Source organism: Canis lupus, chromosome 22, assembly GCF_011100685.1.
Source record: "Canis lupus familiaris isolate Mischka breed German Shepherd chromosome 22, alternate assembly UU_Cfam_GSD_1.0, whole genome shotgun sequence".
NCBI classification, from domain to species: Eukaryota; Metazoa; Chordata; class Mammalia; order Carnivora; family Canidae; genus Canis; species Canis lupus.
Window position 1 is genome coordinate 6,477,808 of NC_049243.1, and position 18,526 is coordinate 6,496,333.

The 18,526-nt window shown below is 51.8% G+C and overlaps 1 long non-coding RNA gene across 1 annotated transcript; it reads left to right on the forward strand.

Annotated features, from left to right (window-relative positions):
- The first annotated feature begins 1,700 nt into the window (after nucleotides 1-1,700).
- LOC119877388 lies at nucleotides 1,701-8,620 on the forward strand. Its single transcript, XR_005375984.1, has 3 exons — nucleotides 1,701-1,900; nucleotides 2,566-2,741; nucleotides 7,290-8,620. It is a non-coding gene; the product is annotated as an uncharacterized LOC119877388 (long non-coding RNA).
- Nucleotides 8,621-18,526: the final 9,906 nt, after the last annotated feature.

Genomic DNA, 18,526 nt, shown 5'->3' on the forward strand with positions numbered 1-18,526 from the left:
AGAAGCAGCGGAAGCTCCCAGGAGTCGGACAACAGAACTGCCTTTAGCCATCAACCTCAGGTCCATCCCAGCAGCAGTGATGGTGTAACGGAGGCCCAGGAGAAGGTGTCAACTCCCCTTAGTCGGGATTGGCTCCACGCGGAGAAGTGGGGGCAAGAGAGGGAGCGCACCCCCTAGACCGGCTCTTGCACCTGTCAAATAAGGAGCTGGGTCAGGTCACATTCTGTTCTGCCCTGAAATGCTCCAGTCCTTTGCTTTTTAAGATGAGTCTCCTGTATTATTCTAACTTCTGGGAGGGGGAAGAGCACCATTTTTGTTTGTTCATTTAACTTCTTAAACTAACCTTAATTTGGTTTTAATGGTAGCTCCGCTGGTTGCCAACTCAGTGACCTCAGACAGGGTATTTTACTTGCTTTTCTCTGTTTCCTTAACGCTCAAAATGGGACGTGTTCTCTCCACAGGTTTTTTCTAAGGAGAATGCTGCAAAGCAGTAAGCACAGAGATGGGATCCGAGCAAGTGTTTGAGGAATGCTGGCCTTCCTATTATTTCTGAGTCGCTTGTTCTTTTGTTTATATATTTTGTACTTTTTTGTAGGAAGAAAGCCGTGGCAGTTTTATTTTCTAATAGCTTTTGACCCAGCTTTTGATAGTACTGGTGACTTTTATGACAAAAATACGTTAAAAATGTCATTTAGGGGGCGCCTGGCTGGCTCAATCAGTGGAGCGTGTGACTTTTGATCTTGGGGTTGTGGGTTTGAGCCCCTCGCTGGGCATAGAGATGACTTAAAAATAAAGTTTTTTAAAAAATGCCATTTAGAACATGGACAGAAATGTACCATTTTTTTCTTCATCTCAGAAATAATACCTAAAGGCAGCTCTTTCATTTCTGAGTTAGAGAGGGATTGGTTGAGAATTGTGCTTGTTTGAATATATTGATGGAAGTAAATACACAATTACAGGTGGGAGACATATAGATACACACACACACATATATATACATATATATAATTATTAATTTTCTTATGGGAAAAACAGTGCTATGGAATGCCAGTCAGGCTAAAAAATCTCCGGGATTAGTAACCAGGCTTTAATTAATAGCTATGGAAGGTTCAGTGGCCATTTTAAAATGTGCGAAGTTAATATAATAATTACAATATAAATCTATGCTTTAATCTGGGTTTTTTTTTTTTTTAAGATTTTATTTATTCATGAGAGACAGAGGTGGGGTCGGGGACAGAGACACAGGTAGGGGGAGAAGCAGGCTCCCTGCAGGGAGCCCAGTGAGGGACTCGATCTCAGGACTCCTGGCCTACGACCCAAGCTGAAGGCAGACCATGGGGCCACCCAGGTGCCCCAATCCAGGTGTTATAGACTCAGATGTCTATAGGCTACGACAAGTTTCTTGCTGCAGTGAGGGTAAGACAGTGGCAGTGATCGGGACAGTGGCAGTTGGAGAGTGCGTACTCCAACTAATGGGGACGCTGCTCCTTGGCTCTGTCCAGTTGCCCCTCTGCGGGGACTCAGGTGTCGTGTTGCCGGGTCTTCCAATTTTTCAAGCTCCAGAAATCCAGGCTCTGATTTTCAGACAGGGCAGCCCCGACGAAAGCACCCTCACTCTACTGATTCGGCCCGCAGGCCCAGAGTTTCCACTCCTTTTCTGTGTCTGTCTCAAGAGCCAGACTCCTGCCCCAAATAGCAGCTCATCCTTCAGCACAAAACAAACAAAAAACCCCTCCTCTTTCTGATTAGAGAAACTGAGCAGAGGATGTCTGGTAACTATGGGTGAGTTTCTTCAGCGAACCTTCTCTGGAGACCTTCCACGTGCCAGAGATAGGAGGGTGGACGAGCCACAGTCCTTGCCTTCCAGGACAGCCCACCAGCTCCTCTTAAAATAAACAAGGTACTTTGTTTTCTGGCGAAATTTGCCTTATGCAAATATCATTATTGCACATCATTATTGAACAATTGCTTCTGTATTCCTTGGCAAACCTATTTCTAAGAACTTTTGTTAAATCCGTGGCATTTGCTCACGGTAGTACCACTCCCTCCATCATAACTACATCTTAGAACTGACTCATCTAGGGACGAAGACAGCATTTTGCAGATGTGTGTGCTACAAGGTCACACCACACATGCTCCAAATTTCCAGGGATGACCTAGATTCCAATGGAAACCATCTTCCCTGTGGTCTCCAGTGCATTGAGTTTTGTCCTCATGTGTAGTTGGTAGTCCCTGCAGATGGTGGGGGGGGGGGGGGCATGCAAACAGGACACTTGGTTTCTCTTCTTAAGGGGAGGGATGTGAGGGAGGCGGCAGAGTGATCAGCTGGACTGGTTGGCCTGGGCCCTCAGGGGTGTTCCCTGGAAGTGGGCCTTCTGGGCTCACACCAGGAAAGTCCCAGGCAAATGGGGACAAGTTGGTCGCTCCAGCTCCCATGTCCTCTTCTACTTGGACACACAGCTGAATTACATCTCCCACCCTTTTGGAGTGAGTTAGATGCGACCAGGGGACCCAGTTGTAGTCAATGGATAGAAAGTACTCAACAGCTTGACACTTGGCTTTCAGAAAACCACCGCCAGCAATCCTCTGTGCTCCTTCCTCTTCTGCTGACCCGATGAAGAAGACCTGGCACCCTGGGCATGACAGATCCTCTGCCAGCAGAGTTCTACAAGCAGCTCTGTCCCAGCCATTGGGTAATTTAGAATCTGCTCACTTCGGTGGCTGACCCTAAAGAAGGTGAAGTAAGTATGTCCAAGTGGGAGGGAGCTGTCAAAAAACCTAAGATACACGGCATTGATGATGGTTGGGTGGTGGCTGATGATGACACTATTGGAGGCTTAAGAGGTTGAGGCATATATTCTGAAATGGCAAAACCTTTTCACAAAACTGTTGCTGATGATAACTTAGAAGGCCCCCCAAGTGTCCAGTGAGCTCCTAGCTCTAGGGGGCCGACAGTTGGCTTGTGGCTCTTCCCTGTTTTGGGCTCGAAGGAGGTGAGCTCAGGACAGAATTAGCTGAGTTTGTAAGCAGAAAGGAGAGGGGATAAAAGGTGCAGAAATGTGGGGTGTGCAGCATCAGAAAAGCTTCTAGATCCCCTTAAGACTTTTCAGTTACACAAGGTCCTTCACGCCTTCAGCCAAGATGGTATCGCTCCCCATCTACACCTTTGGTCTCAGATGCGCTGTCAGCTGATGGAAGTAGGCGAGACAAAGCACTAAAACTATCTTGTCCAGAACAGATATTTTAGGTCTTGCTGCCAACACAATGGATTGGATATAAATAGGGCAGAAACCTACTAAGTTTTTGAGGGACTTCTATTGCCAAGGAAGACATACGCCAGCCCAGACTTTACCAACAACTACAATAAAAATTGATAAAACGTTCAAATAACTTTAAGGCCCTGGAACTCGCAGGAGCTGGAAGTGGGTGACGCAGATGTCTAAGCTGTAGAGCTCCCAAGGAGAGCATTCTCCCCAACGCCCACTTCACAGGTGGCTACGGAGGATAACAGACGAGAAAACCTCCCAGAGGAAGGAGACTGGAATTTTGGAGAACGATGAGCCAGGGATTTTTTTCCCCCCCAGAGGGCAGAAACAGGGTCTAGTTAGGGAACTTCCCCCACTGCCACGGCAAAGGGGTCTTCTCAATGCCTAAGCAGTAGGGTTTCATAACTGCTGAGGACTGGGTATGCTTCCAACAGGAGGTTTATGGCAGGTCTTATGCCCTGGCTCCCCCATTGTGCATTGTCTGTAAAGGGAAACATAAATTTGCCTGGGGCCACATCCAGACCTACGTCTCACCCAGAGATGTTGGAGTTTGAGCTGGATGGGATCTGGGGCTGCTGCACCCTGGAAGGTGAATGTGTACTGTGAGGGCAAGATGATGATACACATATTTAAATCCAAAGGGAGGATCCATGGCAGAGACTGGTAGGTGTTTCAAAAAAAAAAAAAAAAAAAAAAAAAAACTCTTCCTTTCCTCTTCCTGGACACACAGACTGCTTTTCCCAGATTCCCTTGGAGCTGGGTGAGCCCATTTGATGAAATTCTGGCCAGACTTGAGGATGTGGATGGAAATGCTGGTTTGTCATTTCTAGGCCTGATCCATAAAAACTTCCCATGGGCAATCCCCCATGCTTTTTCCCCTTTGGCCAACTGGTTGGCAATGGGATAGCTTTAGGAGCCTGGTTCCCTGAGCGACTGAGTGGAGCAAAGTCCTTCTCCTGCCCCCTCCTCCCCCTCTCCAACCAGGAACTACTCAGGATTGTTACAAGAGGGCAATAAATACATTTCTATTATGCTTCAGACATATGTTTTCAGTTCATTACCTTAGCTGGGCACGGACGCATGGACAGCCTGATGCAGTATTACAAAGTGATGGGCAATAGAACTAAGAACAAATAATCCTAAAATTTGTATGGAATCACAAAAGACCCTTAATAGCCAAAGCAATTGAACCAGACTGGAGGTATCACGATCTTAGATTTTGAGAACTTCTTCAAAGCTGTAGTAATCGAAACCGTATGATACTGGCACAGAAATGGACACATAGATGAATGGAACAGAATAGAGAGCCCAGAAATAACCCCCCAATTATATGGTCAATTAATCGTCAAGAAAGGAGGCAAGAATATACAATGGGAGAAAGTCTCTTCAGCGAAGGTGTTGGGAAACTGGATGGCTACATGCAAAAGAATGAAACTGGGCCACTTTCTTACACCACACACAAAAATAAACTCAAAATGGATTAAAGACCTAAATGTGAGACCTGAAACCATAAAAATCCTAGAAGAGAGCTCAGGCGATAATTTCTCTGACATCGTCCATAGCAACATCTTTCTAGATATGTCTCCTGACGCAAGGGAAATAGGAGAGCAAAAATAAACTATTGGGACTACACCAAAATAAAAAGCTTCTGCACAGCAAAGGAAACAACCTACTGAATGGGGGAAGATGTTTCTGTAAAGGGTTAATATTCAAAATATATAAAGAATTTACATGACTCAACACCCCCAAACCAAATAATCCTATTAAAGATGAGCAGAAGACATAACAGACACTTCTCCAAAGAAGACATCCAGATGGCCACCAGACACATGAAAAGATGCTCAACATCACTCATCATCAAGGAAATGCAGATCAAAACCACAATGAGGGATCACCTCACACCTGCCAGAATGGCTTAAATCAAAAACACAAGAAACAACAGGTGTTGGCAAGGATGTGGAGAAAAAGGAGCCCTCGTGTGCTGTTGGTGGGAGAGCAAACTAGTGCAGCCATTGTAGAAAACAGTGTGGAGCTTCCTCAAAACATTAAGAATAGAATTACCATATGATCCAGTGATTTCACTACTACTGGATATTTCCACTACTGGGTATTTACTGAAAGAGTACAAAACCTCTAATTCAAAAAGATATATGCACCCCTGTGTTTATAGCAGCATTATTTATAGCAGCCGAGACATGGAAGTGGCCCAACTGTCCATCAACTGATAAATAGAAAAAGAAGATGTGGTGTGTATGTATATATATATATGAGCAGAAGACATAACAGACATTTCTCCGAAGAAGACATCCAGATGGCCACCAGACACATGAAAAGATCAATATATATATATATATATATACATATATATATATATATATATATATAACAGAATATTACTCAGCCACAAAAAAGAGTGAGATCTTGCCATTTGGAACAACATGGATGGATCTAGAGATTATAATAAGTGAAATAAGTCAGAAAAAGACAAATACTATATGACTTCAGTCATATGTTGAATAAGAAACAAAACAAAGAAAAAAAGAGATAAAAATCCAGACTCTTAAATATAGAGAACTGATGATTACCAGAGGGGAATGGGTGAACTAGCTAAAGGGGATTAAGAGTACACGGTAAAGGGGATACAAGAGTATTATGATGAGCACAGAGTAATGTCTAGAACTGCTGAGTCACTATATTGCACACCTGAAGCTAACATAATGCTGTATGTTAATTATATTGGAACTAAAATTTTAAAAAACACGGGTGCAACAAAATACAATAAAAACTGAAATCAAACCAACCAACCAACCAACAACAATGGGCATGCAAGAACCAAGCAGGAAGTAGAGTTAGATGAGACTGTATCACAGAGGGATTCCAACAAGAGGTGAATTTTTTTTAAAGATTTTATTTATTTATTCATGAGAGACAGAGAGAGGCAGAGACACAGGCAAAGGGAGGAGCGGGTGCCCCACGGGGAGCCTGATGTTGGACTCGATCCCAGGACCCCAGGATCACGCCCTGGGCTAAAGGCAGACGCTCAACCACTGAGCTACCCAGGTGTCCCTAGGAAGAGGTGACTCTTGAGGTTGAAGGGCCTGTAAAGTGACAACACATGAGCAAAACTAATTTTTGATCTAGTTGTTGAAAGCAATTGCCTTCCCATGTGGATAAGAATAAATTATCTTCCTAAGAGTTTTGAGAAATGCTTCTTTGCAGTGAGAATTGGCCTGCTGGACTCTGAGGTGTAACTCATTTTGAGAAGCCCTGCTGGCAAGGAGTCAGCTGGATCAGAGGTCACACTCTGGTGACCCTTGGGCTGTAGCAAGCAAGTCCAGTGACCAGAGCTGGCTCTCACATAGGCTTTTACACAACATTTGAAAAACAAATCAAGAAAGTCAATCAGTGTCCTCCTTGCTGGGACGTGGGTATCATTCCAAGTCCTGGCAACCTTGAGCCTGTCTCCTGTGTGGTAACAATTGGCTGCTGCTAAGTGGGAGCTGCTGTTGGGGGTGGGGGAGTCCAGCCTGGGCTCCCAGACAGCCACACCTGGGATGGCCCCACCCTGTCGGCTGCCAGCACGCCTCACTCATCCCGTTACATACCCAGCTCAGGTAGCCATTGGAAGCTGCGTCCCGAAGCCAGATTGTAACACCTGATTCCTAACATTCTGTGATTTCATTCATTTTAGCCCTGTCTGTAAGAATGCTCAGGTCCTTAAAGAAGAAAACAACTAGAACGGGCTCTGTTGTCTCTTGGGTTTTATTTCACTTCTGAGTCCTTGCTGTTGAAAATGAGCAGTCAAATTGAACTCCAATAAAAATAAAAAAAAGAATAGTACCAAACTTTTTAGAAAACCACTGGAAATGACTATTAAAACATAATTAGGCAAAAAAAAAAAAAGAGAGAAAATGAGCAGTCTCTGCCTCTCTCTCTGTCTCTCATGAATGGATAAATAAAAATCTTTTAAAAAAAAAGAAAGAAAGAAAGAGAAAATAAGCAGTCATGCTTTTTCCTTCCCAGGTGTGAAATGGTCGAACTGGGCCACAGCACGAAGACCTAAAGTCTCCTTCTGGGAAAAGGAGAATGGAGCGCATTTCTTATGTCCCTGAGTTACTGATTGTTGGAGGAGGTGCGGCATCTCAGTTACCCTTCTCCCCCGTGGTGAAGTTAGCAACCTGTGTTACAGGGGAAGATGGGATAAGGAACGTGCCAACTCAGGTGTGTAGAGACCTGATGAAAGTGATGCAAATCAGGTGTGTCTGATACCAAGGTCCATGCTCTCGGCCACCGTTTGGGCCACTTCCAAAGCCAAGCAGCCCTGGCCAGGGGAGCACTGTGGGGTTCTGACCCTCCCTGAGCATGTCTGTCCGAAGGAGGGGTGCAGGGGGCAGTCCCATCCCCTCCAGGAGACAGCCTGCCCGAAACCCCTCCCTGTCCATCAAACTGCTGGGCTGGCAAGGCCCGGGGGTTTCTGCGCCCGCAAGGACACGCCAAGGGCAGGTGCAGGTGCGGGTGGAGTCCGGGGACCCGGAAGGGACCGTGCAGCTAGCTCCCCGGCGTCGTGCCCAGCAGGCGGCAGACGGATCTCAGGCGCAGACAGACAGCCACCCCTCCGGGGTCGCGGCCAGGGCCCCGGGAAAGCCAGCGCGGGAGCACGAAGGGCTCCTGCAGAGGATGCTGCGCCGATGAGGGCCGTCGTCGCACTGGGAGCCCCCGGAGCCCCCGGTCCGTGGCTACGACCGTGACCCGCTTCACTTCTGCTCTCGAGGGGCCCAGGCTGGTGGCAAAGACAGTCCGGCGAAGAATCCTCACAATGCCAAAGGCCATCTCCTTCAAAAACAGTGGACACGAGAGCAAAACGGAGGGAAGGAAGATGTCATGCTGCCTGGGAAGCAGCCGCTAGGGCAGGAGGGACGCTGCTGCCAAGGGGACCCACCGTGTCCCCTTCCACGCCTGCTGGGGGGGGCGTCACCCCGTGTGTGGTCAGCTGTCCAGTGTTTGTTCTCCCTCCTTCTCCTTGGGAGACCCTGCCGTGGGCACAGAAGTGGCCCTGCTGGACACCTGCCCCTCCCCTGGCCATCGTGACCCGACCCTTAGCCCACAAAGGGCTCAGACACTTGGCCCAGCCTCTCCCCGCTCCCTGCTGGGATCAGCCCCTTGAAAATGAAACTGTTGAAAGGTCACGGCCTTGAGCGGAGAGGTTGGGGCTCCAGCAGGAGCCCGCGGTGAATCCACTTAAGAAAGCTGGGGTCTCTGCATCTATTGACAGGATCATATGGTGCTTTTTTTTTCTCTTGCTGATATGATCAGTGGAGGGTCCTCAAAGAGTTAAAAATAGACCTGCCCTACGACCCAGCAATTGCACTGTTGGGGATTTACCCCAAAGATACAGATGCAGTGAAACGGCAGGACACCTGCACCCCGATGTTTCTAGCAGCAATGTCCACAATAGCCAAACTGTGGAAGGAGCCTCGGTGTCCATCGACAGATGATGGATAAAGCGGCTGTGGTCTATGTACACAATGGAATATTCCTCAGTCATTAGAAACGACAAATACCCACCATTTGCTTCGACGTGGATGAACTGGAGGGTATGATGCTGAGTGAAGTAAGTCAGTCGGAGAAGGACAAACATTATATGGTTTCACTCATACGGGAAACATAAATAGTGAAAGGGAATAAAGGGGAAAGGAGAAAAATAAGTGGGAAATATCAGTGAGGGAGACAACATGAGAGACTCCTAACTCTGGGAAACGAACTAGGGGTGGTGGAAAGGGAGGTGGGCGGGGGGTGGGGGTGACTGGGTGATGGGCACTGAGGGGGGCACCTGATGGGATGAGCACTGGGTGTTATGCTATATGTTGGCAAATTGAACACCAATTATAAATAAATAAATAAATAAATAAATAAATTAATTAATTAATTAATTAAAAAAAAAAAACTGGGGTCTTTGTGACATCATTCAGCCGGATCCGAAGTCCAGTCTGCCCCCCAGACACAGTCCTTTGCTCTGCAGCTGATTTCAGTTGGGCTTGCTGGGGCTTGCAAAGTAGAGGATCCCTAATTTATACGTGTCCTTTCTCTGTTTCCTTGTCAGCAGATTGGGATTCTGGTTTTATTCCCATCGCCCCCCCCCCCATGGGAGTTAGGGTTCCCTACTTTGAATTTCAGAAGAAATAATTCCCGTTGCATACTTTGAATTCCCCAAGTCCTATAGGACTAAGGAGATAACTAGAGCCGGCCTCCCATAGGCTCAGAGTGGGTCTGTCTGGGTGAACACGCTCCGGGGCCTCGTCAACCGGTCAGCGTGGTCGAGACCACCGGGCAACACGACCGACGGCAACGGCCACGACCTCACGACCTCGGCGGCAGCGGGCTGCAGAGAAATCCCTTCTGGAGCTCTTGAAATGGATCCGGTGTGAGGGACGAGCCTAAGAAACACCTAGAAATAGAGATTGGTCAGGCAGGGGTGCGGGAGTGTGGGATCCTCCCGGGTCAGGTAACTGGGAGTGCGGGGGCCCATCACCCCACGGGCCTAGGACGGTAGAGACCTCCACAAGGTCTGTCTTGAATAGGTGGGGTGACCGAGGGGTAAGGCACCCCGGCGGGGATTTCTCAGGGCCAGTGGCTGGGGACCCAGGCGGAGAGCTGGCCTGTGCCTCTCCCTTGTCCCAAGGCACGGCCACCCCGGCTTCGCGACCTGCCTGGCCTCAGGGACGTGAGCGGGGCCCACCCCAGGGCCTGGGGCGCTGCGGGCACCCCAGCTGAGGGGAGCCATGCTCTGCGGCCTGGCGGGTGCGGGGGGGACAGAGAGCCGGGCTGGGACCAAGGAGACCAAGTGGCTGTGGCTCTGGGCCCAGACGGGTCAGTCACTGCGAGAGCAAGTGCAGACCTCGTGCTGTCCCTGCCACCTCCACCGACACCTCTGTCCCCAGATCGGCAGCCTGAGGGGGGTGCAGGAGGCGCGGGGACACTTGTCTGAGGAGCCCAAGCCCTGCGGGGAGACCCTAAGCTCCACAGGAGCCGTGGGGTGGGTAAGGGACAGGGTGGGACGCGCAGACCAAGAAGCCGTGGAATCCAGAAGGCTGCGTGACCAGCCGGACAGAGGGTGGGGACACGGGTCCTGGAGGGATGGCGGGGACAGAGGGTGTGGCCTCGCGAGGTCCTGGGGTCCTGGCAGCAGGGGCCCCTGCAAGGTTAGCCGGCAGCGTTGCATTGCTCAGGAGCTGGGAGCTGGGGTGCTCCCCAACCAGAGTCTGGTCCCCCCTCTTCCAGGCTTAGGGCCACGACAGCGCTGGAACCCAAAGTGAGTGGCAGGGAGGGAAGAGCTGGGGAGAGGTGGGGAGGGGAGGGGGCTCGTGCATCCATCCCTCGCACCTCCTCCCTCCGAAGCCTTTTAGATGAGGCCTGACCACGGCCTGACCACGGGTGGACCCCTGAGTGGGGGAGGGGAGGGCACAGACGGCTGCGGGGAGAGTGTGCAGGGTGCAGCCGGGCACCCTGGGGCGAGGCTGCATATCTGCCCTGGGTGCTGGACGGGGTGGGTGATGAGGGGCAGGGAAAGCCTCCAAAAGGAAGCAACTTGACCGGGTCTTTAGGGTTCCCCCATCCGAGACAGACGGTGCAAATCACTCAGCTGAGAACTGGAGGAAGAAGCAGAATTCAAAAACCAGGCCTCGGGACTGCAGGATGCACCCCACGGCGCCCCAGGCTGCCCCAGGCCCCCAGGCACCACCTGAGGGCTCCCCGGCTCCCCGGGGGAGTCAGGCTCCTCGGTAACACAAATAAAAAGTGAGGGTGCTAACCTGCAGGGGAGAGTGGGAGGGAGCGGGGATTAACTCGGCTTGGAAGGGAGAGAGAGTTAGGGTCTGAGGCATGAGTGGGATTTCGACAGGGTGCGTGGGGAGTCACAGGGTGATAAGAGCTGACCCCGGGGGAGCCAGGAATTATTCTGATGGAATTTCTACCTTTCCATGGATTTCACAGCAATGAGCAGTTGGAATCCGCACTGTCTTTGAGCCTTGGCTCCTTTCCATCTGCCAGTCCCCTGACCTGCCTGCCAGTCTCCTTACCTGCAACTCCCCTAACCTGCCTGTAAGTCCCCTTATCTACCTATAAGTCCCCTGACCTGCCTGCCAGTCCTCTCACCTGCACGGCTCAGCAGTTCTCTTTCCAGGGCTGCCTTGGTGTCATGTTTCCAGTGTGCCTTGCTTCATAGATGCTAAATAAATGTCTGTTGAATGAATGAGTGAGCGGAAAAGGATCTCTATCCTTCACCCCTAGAGGAATGTTTTGTAATTCTGGGATTACAGAAGGTTTAGTTACCTGTAGGTCACAGGACTCAGACCTTAGCTTCCTCTTCCCGGATTCTTTTTTTTTTTTTTTTTTAAGATTTTATTTATTTATTCATGAGAGACACAGAGAGAGGCAGAGACACAGGCAGAGGGAGAAGCAGGCTCCCTGCAGGAGCCTGACGTGGGACTCGATCCCAGGACCCCGGGATCACGCCCTGAGTCCAGGGCAGACGCTCAACCACTGAGCCACCCGGGTGCCCCTCCTCCCGGATTCTTAATCCTTTTTTCTGCTTTGGATCCTTTAGGGGGATGGGGTATCCTTCTCAGAACAAAGTTTTGGTGGGTTTTTTTTTTTTTTTTTTTTTTTCAGTTTTTGTCAGGGAATAGATTAATTCTTTTCATTGTTTTAGAACAAGGTATAAATGCTAAAATTAAATATACAGGATCACAAAAACATTTATATTAAAATACAGTTCGCAGAATATTTAAAAAAATAAATTAGTATTATAGTAATACATGGCCTTTATTCACATGTCAAGTAATAAAATCTAATAGCAGTTCTTTTTTTTCTAATAGCAGTTCTCATTTATTCCTGTGATTTTATTTTATTTTTATCTTTAAAGGTTTTATTTATTCATGAGAGACACAGAGGGAGGCAGAGACACAGGCAGGGGGAGAAGCAGGCTCCACGCAGGGAGCCTGAAGCGGGATTCGATCCCGGGACCCCGGGATCACGCCCTGAGCCGAAGACAGATGCTCAACCACTGAGCCCCCCCGGGAGTCCCTAATTCCTATGATTTTAAAGTGGTGATGACCTTCATGACATTTTGAAATATTTGCAATATCCGTAATAGACCTGAAAATACCTATGATTTCCACTCCATACTAAAGTCACCACTACGGGGGGTGCTGGTTGCCTGCATGGATTCCCAGAGAAAGCACTTAGTGATGTCAAGAGGGCAAACGAGGAGGCCCGTCTACCCCGTGCCAGTCTCTGCAGCCACCGAACTCCCTCCCTGGTCCCCAGCTGCTGCCCCCCACTCCCCTGCAACCAGTGCACCTGCTGCCAGAGCCAAGGTCACGGTGGGTCCCCGGCGGCACACACCTGAGCCCGGGAGGCAGCCTGGAGCCAGACACCACCACCCCGAGCTGTCAGGGAAGCCACGGTGCTTTGGAATAATCTGGGCCTTTTGGTCACAGGCAGAAATAGTCGGTCTCCAGGAGACTCCCCGACCTGATGCTCTCACAGGTGGGGAGGCTGCCGGAGGGCAGGTGTGCAGGATGCAGGTGTGCAGGACCAGAGCTCACAGGAGACCCGGGACGGAGCGGGGGGTGTCGTAAATGCCTTTGAGGCTCCAGGGGTCGGATGGAGGGTTTGGGTGGTTTAGGAGTTTGCTGGTTTTCGGGCTGCGGGTTGAGTCACAGCGTGCAGGTTGCAGGTGGAGTGAAAAGGCTCCTCTGCCCACATCCTGACGTTGCTGCGGGCCCAGCGGGATGTGCCCCAAGCCCCAAACGCGGCCTCGGCTTTGGTCTCAGTCCCGTGGCTCCAAGTTTTCCTTAAGAACTCTGTGTCTTCTGGGAAGACGCGTCCAAGGTTCCCGGTGATGTCTTTCCACAGTAGCAACGTTTTGAAAACCAAACAAGGCGGAGGGGGTCATCCGTGACGTGCTGCAGAGAGAGCAAAACCAAATGCGAATGTGGCCAGGATCTCTCTTTTTTTTAATTTAAAAAAAATTTTTTTATTGGAGTTCAATTTGCCAACATTTAGCATAACACCCAGTGCTCATCCTGCCAAGTGCCCCCCTCGTTGCCCGTCATCCAGTCACCCCAACCCCCTGCCCACCTCTCCTTCCACCCCCCCTTGTTCACTTCCCAGAGTTAGGGGTCTCTCATGGTTTGTCACCCTCACTGATCTCAGAGAGTATGGGACGGTGCCTGGGGGGCTAGAGCTAGACCCCTCGCTAGAGCTAGACCCCCACGGGCCGCTGGAAGCGCTTACAGCAGGTGTCACCGCGGTCACTGGGGGCCTGGGGGCGCACCTGGTCTTCTCCACCAGCTCTTCCAGGCTTTCTAAAAATCCTTGCAGGGAGCGTGCAGTACGTGGCTTAGCCAGACACGTTCACTTTCAAGGAAACCTCTGGTTACCTCTGTGTCTGCCACAAAGACCACCGCATGTGTTTCAAAAAAACAAAACAAAACAAAAAACCATGTCTCTTTGAGTGTGAATTCAATGAGGACAATTAAAAAAAAAAAAAAAAAAAAAAAAAAAAGGAAAGGAAAAGGAAAGTGCCCCCAAGTGAAAGGTTAGAAGCATTTGCTGGTCTCTATCCTGGGAAGCCAGAGTCTCTGAGGGGAGCCAGCGTCATGATGGTCCCCTGGGGGCTCCATCCCCCTGCCTCCTCCCCCTGGTCTCCCCCTCCTCCCCCCTTGGCAGCAGCCAGCCTGATGGTGGGACAGGGGCCACGCCAGCCTCTGCCACTTGGCAGCGGCAAGCAGCAGCATTGGGGGTGACCTAGGCTGCCACTGGGGCCGGGACGCCCATGTAGCAGTGGTGACACGCTCATCTCCCTAGAACCAGCCGTCCGAAACCTGCTAGCTTCAAATGTCTGAAAATCCCAACGCTTTGCTTTGCCTTCGCACGGGTTTTCTTGCGGAGGAGATAGGCTGCATGTCAGTTGTGGCGAATATTTATAGTACAGGCCTTGGTGCTGCACAAATATTTACGGAGTGCTCACGTCAGAGGGAGCAAACGTTGGGTGGCTCCCTCTAGGACTGCACCGGGGGTGGGGGTGCTCTGTACACCCCCCCATTGGCAGATCCCAAGTATCCTTCCCGGTTTGGTGAAGGGAGGCCCCAGGGTGTGGGGTGGGGGTGGCTAAGGGGAGGGACTCGCATCCTGGGCTGGTGGGGGGGCCTCACTGGCTGTAGTGGGGGGCAGTGGCAGGTGGTGACAGGGTGGAGGTGGCCCGGGTTGTCAGGGGCCCGCAGGGGGCCAGGCCAGGCACCTGCGCGAGGGGACTGGTGTGTGCGTGGCCACCCGCGGAGCTTTGTGCCCCTGCTTGCTCACTGCACTCATGCACCTGCATCTGCGGAGACCTTCTGGAAGTGACTCCTGGCTGCGGAGCTCTGGTGACCTACCAACCCCTGCTGCCCGGGGTGGGGATGGGAAACCAAGTCCCTGCACCCGGGACAAGGGCGGGCCAGGCTGAAGTTTAAGGGGCAGGCTTGGAGCTAGGGGAGGAGATGACCAGCTCCGGTCCCCGAGGGCCGGGGACGGGGCCCCTCCAAGGGAGCACGAGCGGTGTGAGGGCAGAGGTGTGTGCAGGCAGATGGTCTGGCCCGGGCACCAGGGGTTGCTGCCGAGGCCAGGCTGCTCGCCCCAGCGGAAGCCAGCGATGTGGCCACAGAGAGCATCGTGGTCCCGCTCGGGGCCCCCGAGGGCTGAGGTCAGGAACAAGGTGCTCCCACCTGCCTGTGGAACTCCCGTGCTGACTATGGGGGTGCTGGGGGGAGGGCCCGCGGGGGCCCAGGGACCCCCTTGGAAACTGCAGCCAGAGCAGTGACCGTGACCCCGGGAGGAGGGAGCAGGCCTGGTCTAGGCATAGCCTGGCAGGGGGCGGGAGTTGGGGGAGGAAACCAGGGCGGGCAGGACCCCCCCCAGGGGCTGCACCAGGCTCACTGCCTGTTTGGGGGGCAGGGCCGGCTGGGTTTTGAGTGGATCTGGGGCAGCCTGGTGGGGCCACCCCAGTGCCCGTTGTTTGCTGGGATTTGGAGCTTGGGCAAGGTGACCCGGGCTTCACAGCCCGCCCCGTCCTGGTGAAGGGGACCCGCGGCGGTCCAGCAGTGAGGGGACCCTGAGTGCCACCACCAGCGACCTTGGGCGAGTCGCTTGTCCTGGCGCGGGCTCCGCTGGCTCCTCTGCCTGGTGTGAGGATGAGTGGGATGACCCACTGGAGCACGGTGCTCCAGACAGTGTCTGGGACAGAGGTGCCCCACGTGTGTGAGCGCTTTATGGTGACTACCCGGGACCCCCCAGGTCTTAAGTAGGGGTGGTGAGGCCTAATGAACAGATGACACAGTTGGGAGGGAGAGGGGGGCAGGTGGAGAACAGCTGTGACCAGAGCGGGCGAGGATGTTTCCTGAGTATCTGAGGCAGGCTGGTGGCGAGAACAGATCACGGGGCCGTGGCTTCAAATCTCCGAAAAACCAAACGCTCGCCAGCCTTTCTCGCTGTACCAGACAACTTAGTTTCGTGAGCAGACCAAATTAAACATTTGCTCCTTATGTTTCCAAATGAGCAAATTGATGCTGCAGAACGTGTTTGAGGTGCCTGGGGACTGTCGGTGACCCCAAAGCTGGCTGTTAACCAGCGGTGTGACCCGGGGAGCCCCCGCTGTCTCCGAGCCTGAGTTCAGGAGTCGGTCAGATCGGAAGCATCACCCAGCTCTCGTGAGCCCCGAAGGTCCAGCTCTAAAGGCAGCCAAGGGTTAGGCTGGCCTTGGCTACTTGGTGCACTTGGGAACAAAATGACAGACCCTCTTGAGGAGCCTAAGTACAGGTGGAGGGCAGGGGACAGGCTGGCAGCAGGCAGCAGGCAGGGAGGCTCGTCAGCAGGCAGGCAGCAGGCGGTGGGGGGGCGCTCGGGTCAGGGGATCCTGCAGCCTCTCTCATGAATAAATAAATAAAATATTAAAAAAAAAAAGGAAATGAAGACATGGGGACTCAGGGATTATACGATGAGGGAAGGATAAATTAATCTCTAGGCTGCACACGGTGGCCCTCTGCTTGCTAGCGGCGGGCCACAAGTTCAGGTCGGGGCTTCTAGGCTATCAGAGAAAGAGGGAAATAGGACAAGGCTGAGCACATCGCTTCTGGTTAAAATGTTTCGGTGATTTCCTCTGGCCCTTGGATAAGAGCCACGTGCCTTCACCTGCCAGCCTCTTCCCTTCCCTCCAGTTCGTGCTTGGAGGCATGGGAAAGCCTCACTCTTCCCTTCCTGGGGCCTGCCATGCTCTCGCTCTCTCCATCTGTCATTTGGGATCAACTGGCCTGCCTTCCCCCGTCACCCAACTCCACGGCCGCGGCTCTGTCCCTCCCTGAGGGTTTGGCACACAGTAGGCATCAGAAAAGGGTAGGATAAACGGATCTGCGGGAACTCGGACAGCTTGCCTTGTCCTGAGATCTCTGTGTCAGGCTCCCCCACAGGTCCCCAGAAAAGGGGCACCGTACGGTGTGGGGGACACACTGCGCTGCCCACGGCCTGGCCCTCGGGATTGAATAAACAGCCGCCCCGGAGAACTGGAGAGAGGTTCACGGTGCAGAGGTTCCAGCAGGACTTGCTGGGGACCACACCCTCAGATGATAAGGACAGAGGGAGGTGGCAGTTTCCTGAGGTGGGGGGCGGGGGAGAGTGGGTTTAAGAGAGTTTACACGACACCTGCAAAGGGCATGTCAGGAAGCCTGCTTTCTGTCACCACCCTCGGTACCTATAGATACGTATCTGTAGAAGTGAGTGAGATTTGGGGAAAGAAACAAAAGAACCCCAGAAAAGAGAAAGCAGAGGAGGGTTCAACCCATAGTCTCAAGGGACATAGTCTGGGACAAAGGTCACAGAGATGGAAGTGCCAGTGACTGATCTGAATCATCTGCAAGGTAGGCAGGTAGCAGGTAACCAGAAGTTGACACGGTGAGAACATCCAGACCTGCTGTCCTAGGAAAACGCTGCGGTGAACCTCCTGGTAAATATTTTCAGAACCTTAAAAAGCCCAGTGAGCACTCCATGCCAACATTTTGCAGATAGAGATTGTTCCAGACATCTTTAATCATTACATCTCCACGTCATTATGCATATCCCCGGATTCTAAGCTGCTTGAAAACAGTAAGAACATGTCCCCCTCATGCATTTCCCCTAGTATCCATTCCAGAATCTCCATTCCGTACTTCCTTGTTGGACTCAAGTAGACGAAAAGAATTGGAGTCGTAGAGCTTTCAGAGGGAGGGAAGACATGCCAACCCTAACGGTATAGGCTTGCGTTTCCGATGGGTTAAAAGAATTATTCACTTTTAAAAATATTCGCCACCCCGTTACGGAAGTGATCTGGAGCCTACGTGAAAAATGACTTCGGGGTTTTAGATAAGGATGTATTTCGAGGGGTCATCGCAGGGAAGTGAGTCCGAAGAAGATCCTCCAGAGGCAGGGGCTGCATTCCTCAAAGCGCGTCACTGGCCAAACCACAGCTGGAGGAAGACGTCCTGCTCTGGGCCCCATATCTTATATGATGGATAAACCCAGAAGAACTCGGGAATCGGTGACCGAGAGGAAGCCCCTCAAAGCTGTGGGACGTGGGAAGTAAGATCCCATTGATGCTACCACCTGTCTCCTGGCCCAAACTGGAACCTTGGCACTAACTCCAGATGCTTTCACTTCCCCCAATCCCTCCTGGATCCCAGCACAGCTCGCCTTCCCCCAAGTCCTCAGTTGAGTTCTGATGCCCACCAGGTCCCCCAGCTCTGCAGCAGCCCCCTTCCTCCGGGTGGGCTCATCTGCCTGTCTCCTACAGGGCTCCCAGCGTGAGCTTTCTGAAATGCACACCTGTGGGCGCCTGGGGGACTCTGTCAGTTGAGGGTCTGCTGTCCTGTCCTCGGCTCAAGTCATGATTCCGGGGTCCTGGGACCAAGTCCCTGTAGCTGGGTCCCTGCCGAGCAAGGAGTCTGCTTATCCCTCTCCCCTTGTCCCTCCCCCCTGCTCACTCTTCTCTCTCCCTCTCTCTCTCAAATAAATAAATAAATAAATAAATAAATAAATAAATAAATAAATAAGATCCTTTGGAAAAAATGCACGTTTGTGTCACTGCCTGCCTAACCGCTTCTTGATCGCTCACACAGCCGGCACCTGACCCAAGCCCACCGAGGGAGCCTTATCCAATTTCTGCCGCCTGCGTCCGCATCAGGCCACAGACTGAG